This window comes from Coenobita brevimanus, chromosome 52 (genome assembly GCF_032717465.1).
Source record: "Coenobita brevimanus isolate Jiangsu-jjx chromosome 52, ASM3271746v2, whole genome shotgun sequence".
In the NCBI taxonomy this organism is placed as follows: Eukaryota; Metazoa; Arthropoda; class Malacostraca; order Decapoda; family Coenobitidae; genus Coenobita; species Coenobita brevimanus.
Genome location: NC_137005.1, coordinates 38820011 through 38833041, shown reverse-complemented (window position 1 = coordinate 38833041; position 13031 = coordinate 38820011).

Here is a 13031-nt window from a genome sequence, read left to right as displayed (position 1 = left end):
AGAAAATAATATAGGGCTAAGAATAGAACCCAGGGGAACTCCACTTTGTCCTCCTGTTCTAGTTCTTTCTTTTTTATGCAAGGAAGAAGGAACCAAAGGCCAGGAGCTCAAAAAACCGTTCCTTCCAAGAAAAAAACAAAATACAACTGAGGCTAAATTCAAGGTCCGTTCATTTCGAGTTGATAAGACATCGTTAATACGGACTGACTGGGTCCTGTTTAATTAGTGGATCTCTAACCAAAATGTATCTACTTGCAATCTGGAATATCTGTGAATTAAGATTGAATAAGACACGCTGTCAAATCTTTCGACGAATCACATAGAGTCAGTCAACAGTGATACCTTCTTATGATCCACATTACTGTAAAAATGATTAGTGATAACTGTTAAAGCGGATTCTGTTGATAATTTCGTTCTGACGCCAAGTTAAATGAAGGAAATGAATGTGTTGTTGGCTGAATGGCAACAATTTTTCCATGAGTTTAGATATATACGGTAGAGAGAAATAGGTCTGTAATTGTTGATATCGTTGGAATCCCCATTTTCATTGATAGGTACAACTATTATATGTTTCCATGATGTTGAGAATTTACCAGAGATAAAAGAAGTGTTAATTATACAGGTTAAGTATGTTCAGTAACAGCATCGTTAATAAAGCACAACGCAATGCCATCCCCACCACAGCATTAGTATCTTTAATACGCTGAATAGTTAAAAAAATGACTTTATTAACATCAACTGGCTGGGGTCAACGAAGATCAGTTCCATTCACATTTCAATTTCCTACAATTATTTCTGTATTTTTCTTATGCATTTTTACCGACGTTTGAAATCCTCAGCAGTTTCTACTCTATTCTGAAAGTTATAAGAATGTGTCTGCTTCCTATCAGGCATAATTTTCTGTACGACTCTCCATGTTGTAGTAGTCTTCCCTCTACAACGTTCAGTTAATCATGATAATACGAGTTTTTAGATTTATATACAAGAGATTTCACTCGCTTCTTTTCTGCCTTGTACTGATTCTGTCTTATGATGTTGCTCCTGTCAGATTTTTAACCGGGATTGTAAGTCATTCCTCCTCTTCATTGTTTTACGAATTTCAGGCGCTGGAGATTTTGTTATTGTCCTAGATCTCATTGAGGCACATTTATCGAGACTGGCATTAAAGATAAAGTTAGTTATATAAAACAACTTTTCCCCTCCTCCACTTTTCAGAACGTGATATCTTTTAACATATTCTACATTTAATTCACTGCTAACCTTCATACCTTTGCAGCATCTAACTTAAAGAAATAACTCTGACCTAACCTAACCTTGCCTACCCCAGCCTAACCCACTCTGTCTCAGTCTACCTCTGGCTTCCTCATGTATACACGTAGATACAACAGATGACATTTTTTTGCACTGCGACACATTTTGTATTATTTCCGTACCGGCATGGAGTAGGTTAGTAATGCCAAGGTGTTTGACTGTCACACCTTTACACGACACACGCGATCATGGAGACACGCCAAGGACTTGCGATCAATTAAGGTGGTATATAAATGCAGGTGAGATGGTACGTCCTAAGAGAGAGAGAGAGAGAGAGAGAGAGAGAGAGTCAGTACTGTTATGACCTTCCTTTTTAACAATCAAGGAAAGGGGGGGAGGAGGCTCAGGAACAAAGCAACTCCACTGGGTGCACCACTATAACCTACCCTACCCTAATCTACCCTACCCTATCCCAACCAACCCTACCTTATCCTGTGCTAACCTAACCTGCTCTACCCTACCCTAACCTACCCTACTCTACCCTATCCTAACCTAACCTACCCTAACATAACCTAACCTAATCAAACCAAGTCAAATCCATCCCAGTCTAAGCTACCCTATCCTACGTAACGCATTTATCATCTCACCCCAGCACACGACACCACGACGGGTATGGATAAAATGTAAGGATTTTGAGGATCTGAAATTACCTAACCCAACCCAATCTAACCCAGCTTAACCTAACCCTAGTATAATCCAGCCAAACCCAACCCCAGTCAACCCAGCCCAATCTGACCAAACCCAACCCACTCTGATCTAGCCCAACCTATCTAAATTACCCTCACCTAACCTAACCCAGTCTAATCAAGGTTAACCCTATCTCACTCCCTTCCTAGTACACAGCACCACTAGGGATAAGAGTTTGTTGTTAGGATGCTGGACGGTAAATATAACCTAACCAAACCTAACCTGGCCTAACCTAACCTAAAGTAACTTACCTTAGCCTAACCAAACCTAACTTAACCTACCCTAACCCAACCTGACCCAACCTAACCTACCTTAACTCCACCCCATCTCACCTTCAGCACAGCGCATCCCTACGTGTAAGAGTGCGCCGTCAGGATGTTGGTGTTGGTGGTGGTGCGGCGTCCACGCAAGGTGCCAGGGTGCCAGACACAGGGCAAGGAGTGGCCCTACCTGTCCCCGTGACCCCTGACCCGATGTTGGTGGCGCGGCTGAATGACCTCGCCCTCATCCCTATACCTAACGCATTACCTTTCTATAATGGTAAGGGTTTGTTATTGTATCTATATTTTATCTGATTTAGCTCTCCTTATCTCCATCTTCTCTTCTTTTCTTTCCCTTCCCCTTTCTGTTTCTCCTCTCCCCCCTCTCATTTCTCCTCCTCTTTTCCTCCTCCTCTCTTCCTCTTCCTTCTCCTCCTCCTCCTCCTCCTTTACTTTCTCCTTTCCCTACTCATTCACTCTCGCCTCCTCCTCCTCTTCCTTCTAAGCCATTCCAAACAGCATTTCATTTTTGGCCAGACACAACATTACTCAGTTATCTAAGTGTCTGATATCATTTTCCACCAGGCTGTGCAGTAATATCCCCAGTAGCAATCATGAAATTATTTGACTTTGGACTTTGAAATCGCAGGTCAGTTAGAAAATCAAAATAATGACAAATTAAAGGATCAGCAGAGACGATAAATCAGTAAGGAAATATTGCAGATGCCAAAATGGAAACTGTTTTAGTCTGTACTGAAAAAGGGACCTGACTTACTGTATGAACGTAAAAAGCCGACGAATCTCATCTTTATTTCGGTTGATGGGGCCTATCCACTCACTCGATGTAGTGCTGCCTACTGGTGACTTTATAATAGCTGACAAGGCAAATGGTTTCTTGTGTTCCAGGTAGCCATTTATTACGCTGGGTGGTAACCATATACCCAAATGACCCCAGGTGGTCTAGTGGGTTGCGGCACTCCAACCGGATGGGGATGGAAAGGTTTACATGGAGGAATGGTTAGGATTTACAGCTCATACAGTGCGACTCATGGAAGAGCGACGCTGGTTACCCTTACCTTAAATGCACAGGCTGAGTAGTTTATCCCCGACCTCTATGCACCTTCTGAAAAAAAAAAAAAAAAAAAAAAAGATATATATAGTAAATAATTCGCCACCTAACACACGTCACGAGGAAGACTACACAATACTGTATGTAGAATGGAAATGATGTGGTAATTAGCATAACTTTTGATCTGGTAGTGCGTCCTGGAAGAAGTAATTGAGACGAGGACAAAGGCACTGAATGACCTGGGATAAGAAGAGCTTTATGGCCCAGACACAGAGCTCTTTTGAAACGAAGGTGATGCATGAGAGTCTGTAGGTTGGGAAGAGGGATTTTAATCGAATCTAAGCGCCTTTCAAACTCTCAGAAGAGAATTAAGAGAAGCCCAGACAAGACTCTAGAAGTACAAGGGAATTTAAGGTAACATCATCTGCACAAACAATGACCTTAGTATCCAAACCTTTCCACAAATCTGTCTATCAATCTGGCTATCTATCTATCTCCAGCCAGACTCCTTAATCCCTCAAGGGGTGGCCATAGACGAATCGCCTCCGTGTCACCCTGTCCCCCATTTGGCTGCCTTCTCTCCAACTCCCACAGTCCCTCTCTCACGCGTCTCTCCACCCGATCCCTCCACTGGATATAGATTCAGTAATAAATAACAGCGGGCCCAAAAAACCACCCCAGGGAACACCGTAAATAACCAGTGAAATCACAATAACGACCATCAATGACTACCCGGCGTGTGTGAGTGTATGAAAGCTTGGTAATTGTCAGAAAATGACCCCCAGCTCCCGTCACGTGTAATTAACGAAAAAAGACCGTTATCTATCCATCCCCTCACAGGATGCGGCGTCATACAAGATAGATAACTATAGGTAGACACAGAGGTAGCACGAGATACATAGATAAAGTGACATATTTTGATTGATGGACACAGATAGATAGAACGATAGATACATAGACAAATGTATATAGATAGATAGATGGATAGACAGGTGGAGATAGATGGATATATAGATGTATAGATAGACAGATACACAGACGAGTAAGCACAGATAGATACATAGATAGATAGAACGACAGATACAGAAAATAGACATAGGTAGATAGATTGATAGACAGATAGACAAACAGACAGACAGGTAGACAGATAGACAGAGAGACAGACAGACAGACAAAAACAAGGTCTTATGGCTGACACAAGCAACGGCAGATCTAAATATAAAGAGGGCAGCATCTAGGAGGTGAGAGAAGACGGTGAGGTGGAGGGGAGGGAGGGAGAGAGAGGGATGGAGAAAAGGAGGGAGAGGGGCTAGTGGGGTGAGGTGGAGGTGGCGGGAAGGATGGAGGGGTGGGGTAGGGTAGGATAGTGGGGTGAAGTGGAGGGAGGGTCCAATGGGGTAGGGTGTGGGGTGGGGACGTGGGAGAGAGATAAAGAGGAGGGAGGGATTGGGGTCGGGTGGGATGGGGAGGTGAGAGTGATATGGAGAGGAGGGAGGCAGAAGGGGAGGTGGGGAAGGGGGAGATGAGAGGGGATAGTGGAGTGATGAGTGAGTGTGGTAGGATGAGTGACAGGAGAGGGAGGGGGAAGTATGGTGGGGTTAAGAAAGGGTTGGACATAGAGATGGAGGGGGTCTGAAAGTAGAGGTGGGAGAGGGGTGAATGGGGAGGTAGCAGTGAGAGGGGATGAAGGGGTGAGCTGGGGGAGAGAAACGCGAGAGGGAGAGAGAAGTGACTGGGAGATATGCAGAGGGGGAGGGGAGAGACTGAGGGTGAGGGGTGTGATGGGGAGGTAGGGGTGAGAGTAGATGCTTGGGTGTGAGGGGTGAGGCTGGAGGAAGGAGGGGGGGGGCACTGTGGGGGTGAAGGTGGGGTGAGGGGTGCAAGGTAAGAGAGGTACGAAGAAACTCAGTGTGACCGTTTTCTCTCTATGTAGTGTGTGTGTGTGTGTGTGTGTGTGTGTGTGTGTGTGTGTGTGTGTGTCAAAGGTCAAACTCATGTAATCTAGTCCAACACCCTGACCTATCACACCTTAACCTTGCCTAATTAGATTTATTGAATGACCCGAAAAGCAATGCAGAAAAGAAAGTTAACTCACTCCGCCTGCCATTACTCCCTCTCAGCTGAATAAAATCGTTTGGCGTTAGCTGGAATAAATCACCCGAATCGTCCCCGACCATACAGGCTTCAGACCTTTTAAAATTGCCTGGGGATAAGGGATGGGGAGCACTATCCACGTATTCCCCGCGTGTTGTAAAGAGAAACTAAAAATGTGCTGGAACAGAGGGCATTATTTTGCAAACAGCCTCGTAGCTCTTGTGACTCAGGAAGGGAAATTAAATGGGCTTTCTTTTCATTTCTGAACTATGTCTAATAAAAGATCGAAAATGCCCTCCCCCCAAAAAAAAATAATAATAATAATAATAATAATGAATAAATAACATTCGTGATTCCCAGCTACATCTTCCTTTGCAGAAGCACAGAAAGCAACTTAGATCGAATGTTCGTTTGTGTGTATGATATGACGTTTGAACAAGTCTGGTAATAAAAATGAGAGAGAGAGAGAGAGAGAGAGAGAGAGAGATGATATATGCACGTAATCAACACTCAGAAACTTAAACAAAACAGGTACGATTGATACAACACTTTTCGTACTAACAGAGGTGTCAGTGGTTGAGTCACAGTAAGCGCACAGGGCAGGCCATCTACGTCGATTACGCTTTTCCATTTAGTAATCAACAGCCTGGAAATCTTTACATTGAGGAGATGGGTAAACGAGACAGATAGACACTTTTCCACACGGCCAAACCGCTGATGATATGCCAACGCCCACGCCTCGTCCAAAACTCCGCCGGTGGCAAAAAGAGGTGTTTCAAAGTCAAAGGAAATCATCTTGCACTGGCTCCGGGTGTGCTGTGAACAAGCTGATTGACAGAAAATGAATTCCTAGCAAATTTTGACTTAGGAAAAAGTCATGAAATCTGTCACCAATAACTTCCGGGCACCTGTCCTTTGGTTCCTCCTTCCTTACATAAAAATATAAAAATATATATTACCCGATGCTCCCCTCTGAGAAACACATCATGGCTCTCACGATGGGAATCAGTGTTTTAGGTCTTTCTATACTTCTTTCACATTAACTTGGTCCAGACACCTTTTGCAGCTTATTTCACGTAGCTGATTGGTAGAAAAAGGTAATACTGTGACTCTACATCCGTTCCATAGCACTTCTTCGTGACTAGCAGTAGTTTCTAGCGTTAATCTACTCGACCCTGAAGATGGAGGGAGGGAAGTTATAGGCCAGGTTAGAGCAAAATGATTATACTGTATACGTAGACGCAAGAAACAAGGTTATTGTGATGATAACTATGATACTGCTTTTCATGCCAATTAGAGTGATCAGATGGAGGGGTAACTAAGCAATTTCATAGTGTAAGTAGTGTTCTTAGTCCAGGTTAAGGTCAGCTCTACGTAGAAATCTGTCTGAAAAAGGAAGCCATTAATATTTTGCGCTGTGTGGGAGAATGAGAGGGAGGCGGAGGATGGGAGGGGCGTGGAAGGAGGGTATAGAGTGTAATGGGGGAAGAGACAGCTGGCGAGAGGAGGAAGGGGGGAAAAGGGGAGGGGGAGGAGGGAAGGAGGAGAGGAGGGAGAGGAGCTAGGAGAGGCTGGAGAGGAGGGAGGAGATAGGATGGAAGAGGGATAGAGGGAGGAGAGGGGAGGGAAGAGGGAGAAAGGCGAGAGGGGAGAAATAGAGGGGTGGAGACGGAAGGGGAGGAGGGTTGGAGAGGAGGTGATAGTGACGAGGAGAAGAAGAAGTTGGTGGAGGACTGGAGGTGGAGAGGGGGGAGGGGAGAGGTAGCATTATTAGGTCAGGTCCCGCTCAACAGTTCCCTTATTGAGTCTAGTAACGGTGTCAACGGATAACGAGGCATTGAAGAATTAACGAGCAATAATAATCCAATGAACTGACATCTCCTTTATTACCCAGGGATCTCAGACGTGTAGGGGGATTAACGACAAGAACTCTACCTCAATTATCCATTGTTTGACTTATACAGTTTTGTTTTTTTGGTTAATCTTAGTTTGTTTGGCCAAGCAGACCCATCGACCACATGTAAGCAACGACTGCTGTGAGGCTGCCCTATATACACGATTCAGCACATGCTCGGTGTTGAGATCCATCGTCCCCTTGTGGTAGACAGTGCCTCACCACCAGGGTCGGACCAAGATCCTTCCCCACGGCGAGGTGAAGGGCAATATGAGGAGGTTTGGCTCCCGGGTGGACGACGCAGTTGCTCCACCTAGGGTACACAGCGCCACCACGTGTAGGCACCTCGTCAACGCCTGGATTTTAGAGCTTGGTGCAGAAGCGATACATTTTTCTTTTACCTCTCTCATGGGCTGGACAGCTCTAGCTTTCGATTCTAGCAAAAGCCAAAGAATCTCATTCAACAAAGAGTGAGTCACAAGCCAAAATGTGTTAAGAAAGACCGCCAGTTTCTTCTTAGCATAATTGCAGACGTGTTTTTTCACTAACTCATGAATAATACTTCAGTACAAGTTCAAGTGACACGTAAAATCATCATCATCATCATCATCATCATCATCATCATTATCACCTTCACCCTCATCATCACCATCATCATCATCACCCTCACCATCATCATACCAGAAATTTCTTGAGTTCAAAGAGTTGGCCGGATCCAGAAATGCTAAAAGTTTACCTCCGAGACCTGCCCCGGCACCACACCTGCTTCAACATACCGGCCACACCCACCTGAAATTGCAACTCATTCCACCCACCAGTGTGACCTGTAGAGGGTGCACGGTGTATGGCGAAAAACCGGGCACAATAGTGGGCTTGTTTCGCACGCAACTGACCGCACGCAATTGTAGTTCACACCATCGTTGTCTCTCTCTCTCTCTCTCTCTCACACACACACACACACACACACACACACACACACACTACTATTGATACGAAGAAGAAATTATGTCCTGCGCGATGAACCATACACCGAATCTAATCCCTTGTCAGTAGAATACCCGCTCAACCATATTTTTCCTGGCCTTTCCTGACACCTTTTCAGAGGACATCAATCCGGACCCCACGCGTAATACCAGCTAATGGATCCTTGATAGTTAGGAGTGGATGGTTTCCCTAAAAATGATAGTCCGGGTGGGAGTTTAGTCACATACACACATACATAGATGCATACATACATACATACATACCGTACATACATAGAAGCATACATACATGCATACACACTCGTCGTCAAGAATATTGTTGACAACGGTGTATGTAGGCAGTGGATACGGATATTTTTGTCTATCTGCGAGCGACGCTGATAACGATGATAATGACTGATGATGATGATGATAATGATGATATAAATACAACTACTTATAATAATGATGGATGATGACTATAACGATGACGAAAATTCAAATGATAACTTTCTTTTTTCATTTACCCTTTTTTTTTTTTTCTTTTCAGGTACCGACAATGTACTTGACAACTGCCCGCGAGATCAGGTGTCAGTGTCAGGTGTGTGTCACCAGGTACTGACCCAGGGCCCGTGTGACCTCGAGGAGTTGGTGCTACTTGACCCCCTGAGTCAGGAGGGATACTGCGCCCCTAGACTGTGCCCGCCGGATCGCATTTTTGTATTTAGTGATCAATTGTGTCATGACCCCAGAGGCTCAGGCTTGTGTCAGGGTAGGTCGTGGTGTTATTATTATTATTATTATTTTGTTATTATTATTATTTTTATTATTATTATTATTGTTGTTGCTTTGTTGTCGTTGTTGCTGCTGCTACTGATGTAATTGCTATTGCTATTGTTACTACTACCACCACCACCACCACCACCACTACTACTACTACTACCAACACAACCACCATCACCACCACCGCTTCTGCCACCACTATTATACAATTACTTCTACCACCACCACCACCACCACCACCACCAGTACTGCTACTACTACTACTACTACTACTACTACTCTTTCTCAGGTGGTCGTGAGTTGTTCCAGACCGCCTATGGGACCCCCGTTTGTCAGTGTCCGGATGGCACCTACGAGACGGCGTCAAATGGGGAGTGCCAGCCCCTCTTGGCACCCTCACTTGCATGCACGCCATCACAGGTAGGCCACAGGCACAAGAAATATACTCCTTTCACCTTAACTTGGCCCTGATTTTCTTCATCTGACCTGTTTCTCAAAGCTGACTGGCAGGAAAAGTTGGTGTCACGGCTCTACTTCCTCTCCTCAGCACTTCTCCGTGACTAGCATCCTATTCTAGGCTTAATGTTTTGTTGCAACTAAGGATTAAGGATGCAGAGTTGGCAGTGTTAGGCCAAGTTAGAGTGAAGAGGGTATAGGTCGACAGAAAGGCGTGCAGAGGAGAGACAGACAGAAAGGTATGGAGGAATACTGGATGGAGTGTAGGCAGGGAGAGAGGGGGAGAGAGTGAGGGAAGGAAGGAAGGAAGGGAGACAAGTAGATAGAACAGGAGATAGGAAGAAATAGAAGGAAAAAAGGAAGACAGAAGGAAGGAAGGAAGGATGGGAGACAGGTAGGCAGGATGGCAAATAGGAAGAAATGGAAGGAAGGAAGGAAGGAAAATAAAGGAAAGAATGGAGGAAGGAAGGCATGCAGGAAAGAAGGGAATGGAATGCAGGAAGAAAGGGAGGAAGGAAGGAAGGATGGAAGGAAGGAGAGTAGACCGACAGGCAGGCAGACAAGAAGAAAGAAAGAAAGAAACCAAAAGGAAGGGAGACAGAAAGAGGGAAGGAAAGAAGGAATGCAGATGAGCAAGATGACAGTGACAGAAGTAAATTGCTATAGAGAAAAGGGAAAATAACCTCAAAAGACTGCTAGGTATCAGGCATTACACAGATTAGCTTATACCTTTAGAGACAGATTAACAGAATTATAAACGTGAGGACAAAATGAAAATAGCGAGATTGGTTAAAATGAAATAAAAAAAATAATTCCTCACTCTTTTCCCTGCAGGAGTGGGGAACAAAATAATGATCTCCACGTTTTTCTCCCCCACTACGTTACCCACCCCACCACCTCAACCCCCCGTCTTGCTCTTCCCCAGGTACTGTTCTTCCGTAACTTCAGCACGCCTCAGCAGTGTATGCCTGACCCCTGCGGCGGCCTTAACTTACAGCGGCTGCCCTCTGACCTGCCCTACCTCCCATCGACCACAAACGGAGCCTGCCATCAACTCGGAGAGGTAGGTCAACCAAAAAGGATTTAAACACCTTTTCTAGGTTAGGTTAACCTGGATGAACTAACCTTTATCTATGTGTACTGAGCCAAGGATCGAACCACGGACCATCTAATGACAGCCAAAGAGCGTTCTACTGTGAGACAAAAGCCTCCTTAACTTTCAGCCTGCATTCCCCTCGTCCCCACTCTTGGCGTAAAGGGGTGGAGGCAGCCCCCTGACGCCCGGCCACATTAAGGGGAGAATAAGACGAATGGAGGTCCGAGGTTCGATCCCTGGCAATCTGGGGAAAAATGTTTGTTAATATTCCGAGCAGCACTACAGGTTTCTAACATCATTAAATTGTTAGTCTGTTAGGATGAGGTTAGATTAGGTTTCATTAGGTTCGGTTTGCTTAGGAAGTGGTTCTCATGCTAGGGGACCATAGTGCATTCTGAGGGGGGCCATGAGTAAGCTTAAATATCTGAAGTCATTGGTAATAGAATTTTTATAATCATTTTTCAAGATAGTTTTTGTGCGGTAAGATTTTTGTCATCCAACTTGTGTACAGTATACCTGAAGACAGTGCAAGAGGTGATCAGTTTCCCACAGACACATTCATAAAGATGAGTCTGACAAGTCTGGAGAAAGAATGGGGCACCATATCTGGGATCAGAAAATTGCTGTCTGGGTGTTTCTGTCCGTCTGGTCTACCTTTCTCTGCAAAAATGTTTTTTTTTCCAGCCTACTGAGCATCAAACTGAAAAAAGTATAATCGATCTGGCATGGAAAATAGTCTTTTCTTTACTATTTTCTGTGTTTCAAACACTGACACGCTACCTGGCATCAAATATGCAATTTTAACCCTATCACTGACTTTTCAGCTCACATGATGAGTGTTCTTTTCAGTGCATGCACCACGTCTTTATTTGTAAGCATTCGAGTTGTCATAATCTCATACCCAGCATGTTCATCTGAGTGTTTTTGGTTTGTTTGCTTCTTTGTACGAATATATAGGTAGGACCACAGATGCTATAGAGTTTAGTCAGAGGGGGACGGCAGAGTGAAAAAAAAAATCGAGAACCATTTGTTTTGGGTTACTGGTAGTGAGGGCAAGTAGTTATTAAATAACCTACAGAGTGGATCCATGGGGACTGGTAAGAGTGGATCCTGGCATCAACTAGGACAATGCAAGCTGTTTTGATACCGAAATGATATAAACATCATACAAAAGAAAATTAACACGTAGCATATAGCTTAACTGTGAAAAAAGATGTGTTACAAGGCCTCTTAAACCAACTAGAATAATCCAGAGCATTAACGAAGCCATTTGTTTTTTTTTTTTCAGGGAAGTGGTGCGTGTATGCCAGGCACTTATTTCTCCTTGTCGCTCGAGACACTGGGTGGCGTCTGCTCTGGCTTGCAAGATGCTGGGTACTTGGTGCTCGACAACCAGACGCTGTCCACGTATGAGTCGCTGTACGGGCCCTTCATACCCAAGGACGTAACGCCAACCCTCACCAGCAACGCCCTGGATATGCTTTTGCAGACCCCAGGCACTGCTGTTGATATGGCCACTGCTCTTATGGACATGCTGCACTCAGGTCTTGGCTCCTCAAACGTCCTGGATGTTGGAGGATCAAGAGTGCAAGATCATCTAAGTCTGGGTCGGCTTTCTGGACTGGGGAGTGGAAGCAGGACTACTGTGGGGCAAGAGGGCACCCAGATGGCGGGGACGACTGCTGTAGATCGACAGAATCTGGGAAAAAGCACAGGGCAAGAAAGAGGACAGGCTACCGCGGATTCCCAGCTGGTGGAAATGAAAACCAGTGCAGTTGTATCAGGTAATGCGGGGTTAGTACATAGTATCCAGGATGGCAGCGGAGGTCAGCTATCTAAAGGTCATTTGACTCCTGCTGTTGGAAGTTCAGCTGCTGGAAGTCCGGGTGCTGGAGTCCTTGCTACTGAAACTCCAGCTGTTGGAACTCCAGCTGTTGGAACTCCAGCTGCTGGAACTCCAGCTGCTGAAACTCCGGCTGCTGAAACTCCGGCTGCTGAAACTCCGGCTGCTGAAACTCCGGCTGCTGAAACTCCGGCTGCTGAAACTCCGGCTGCTGAAACTCCAGCTGATAGAACTCCGGCTGATAGAACTCCGGCTGATAGAACTCCGGCTGATAGAACTCCAACTGTTGGAACTCCAGCTGTTGGAACTCCAGCTGCTGGAACTCCAGCTGCTGGAACTCCAGCTGCTAGAACCCCAACTGCTGGAACTCCAACTGCTGGAACTCCAGCTGCTGGAACTCCAGCTGCTGGAACTCCAGCTGCTGGAACTCCAGCTGCTGGAACTCCAACTGCTGGAACTCCAACTGTTGGAACTCCAACTGTTGGAACTCCAACTGTTGGAACTCCAGCTACTGGAACTCCAACTGTTGGAACTCCAACTGTTGGAACTCCAGCTACTGGAACTCCAGCTACTGGA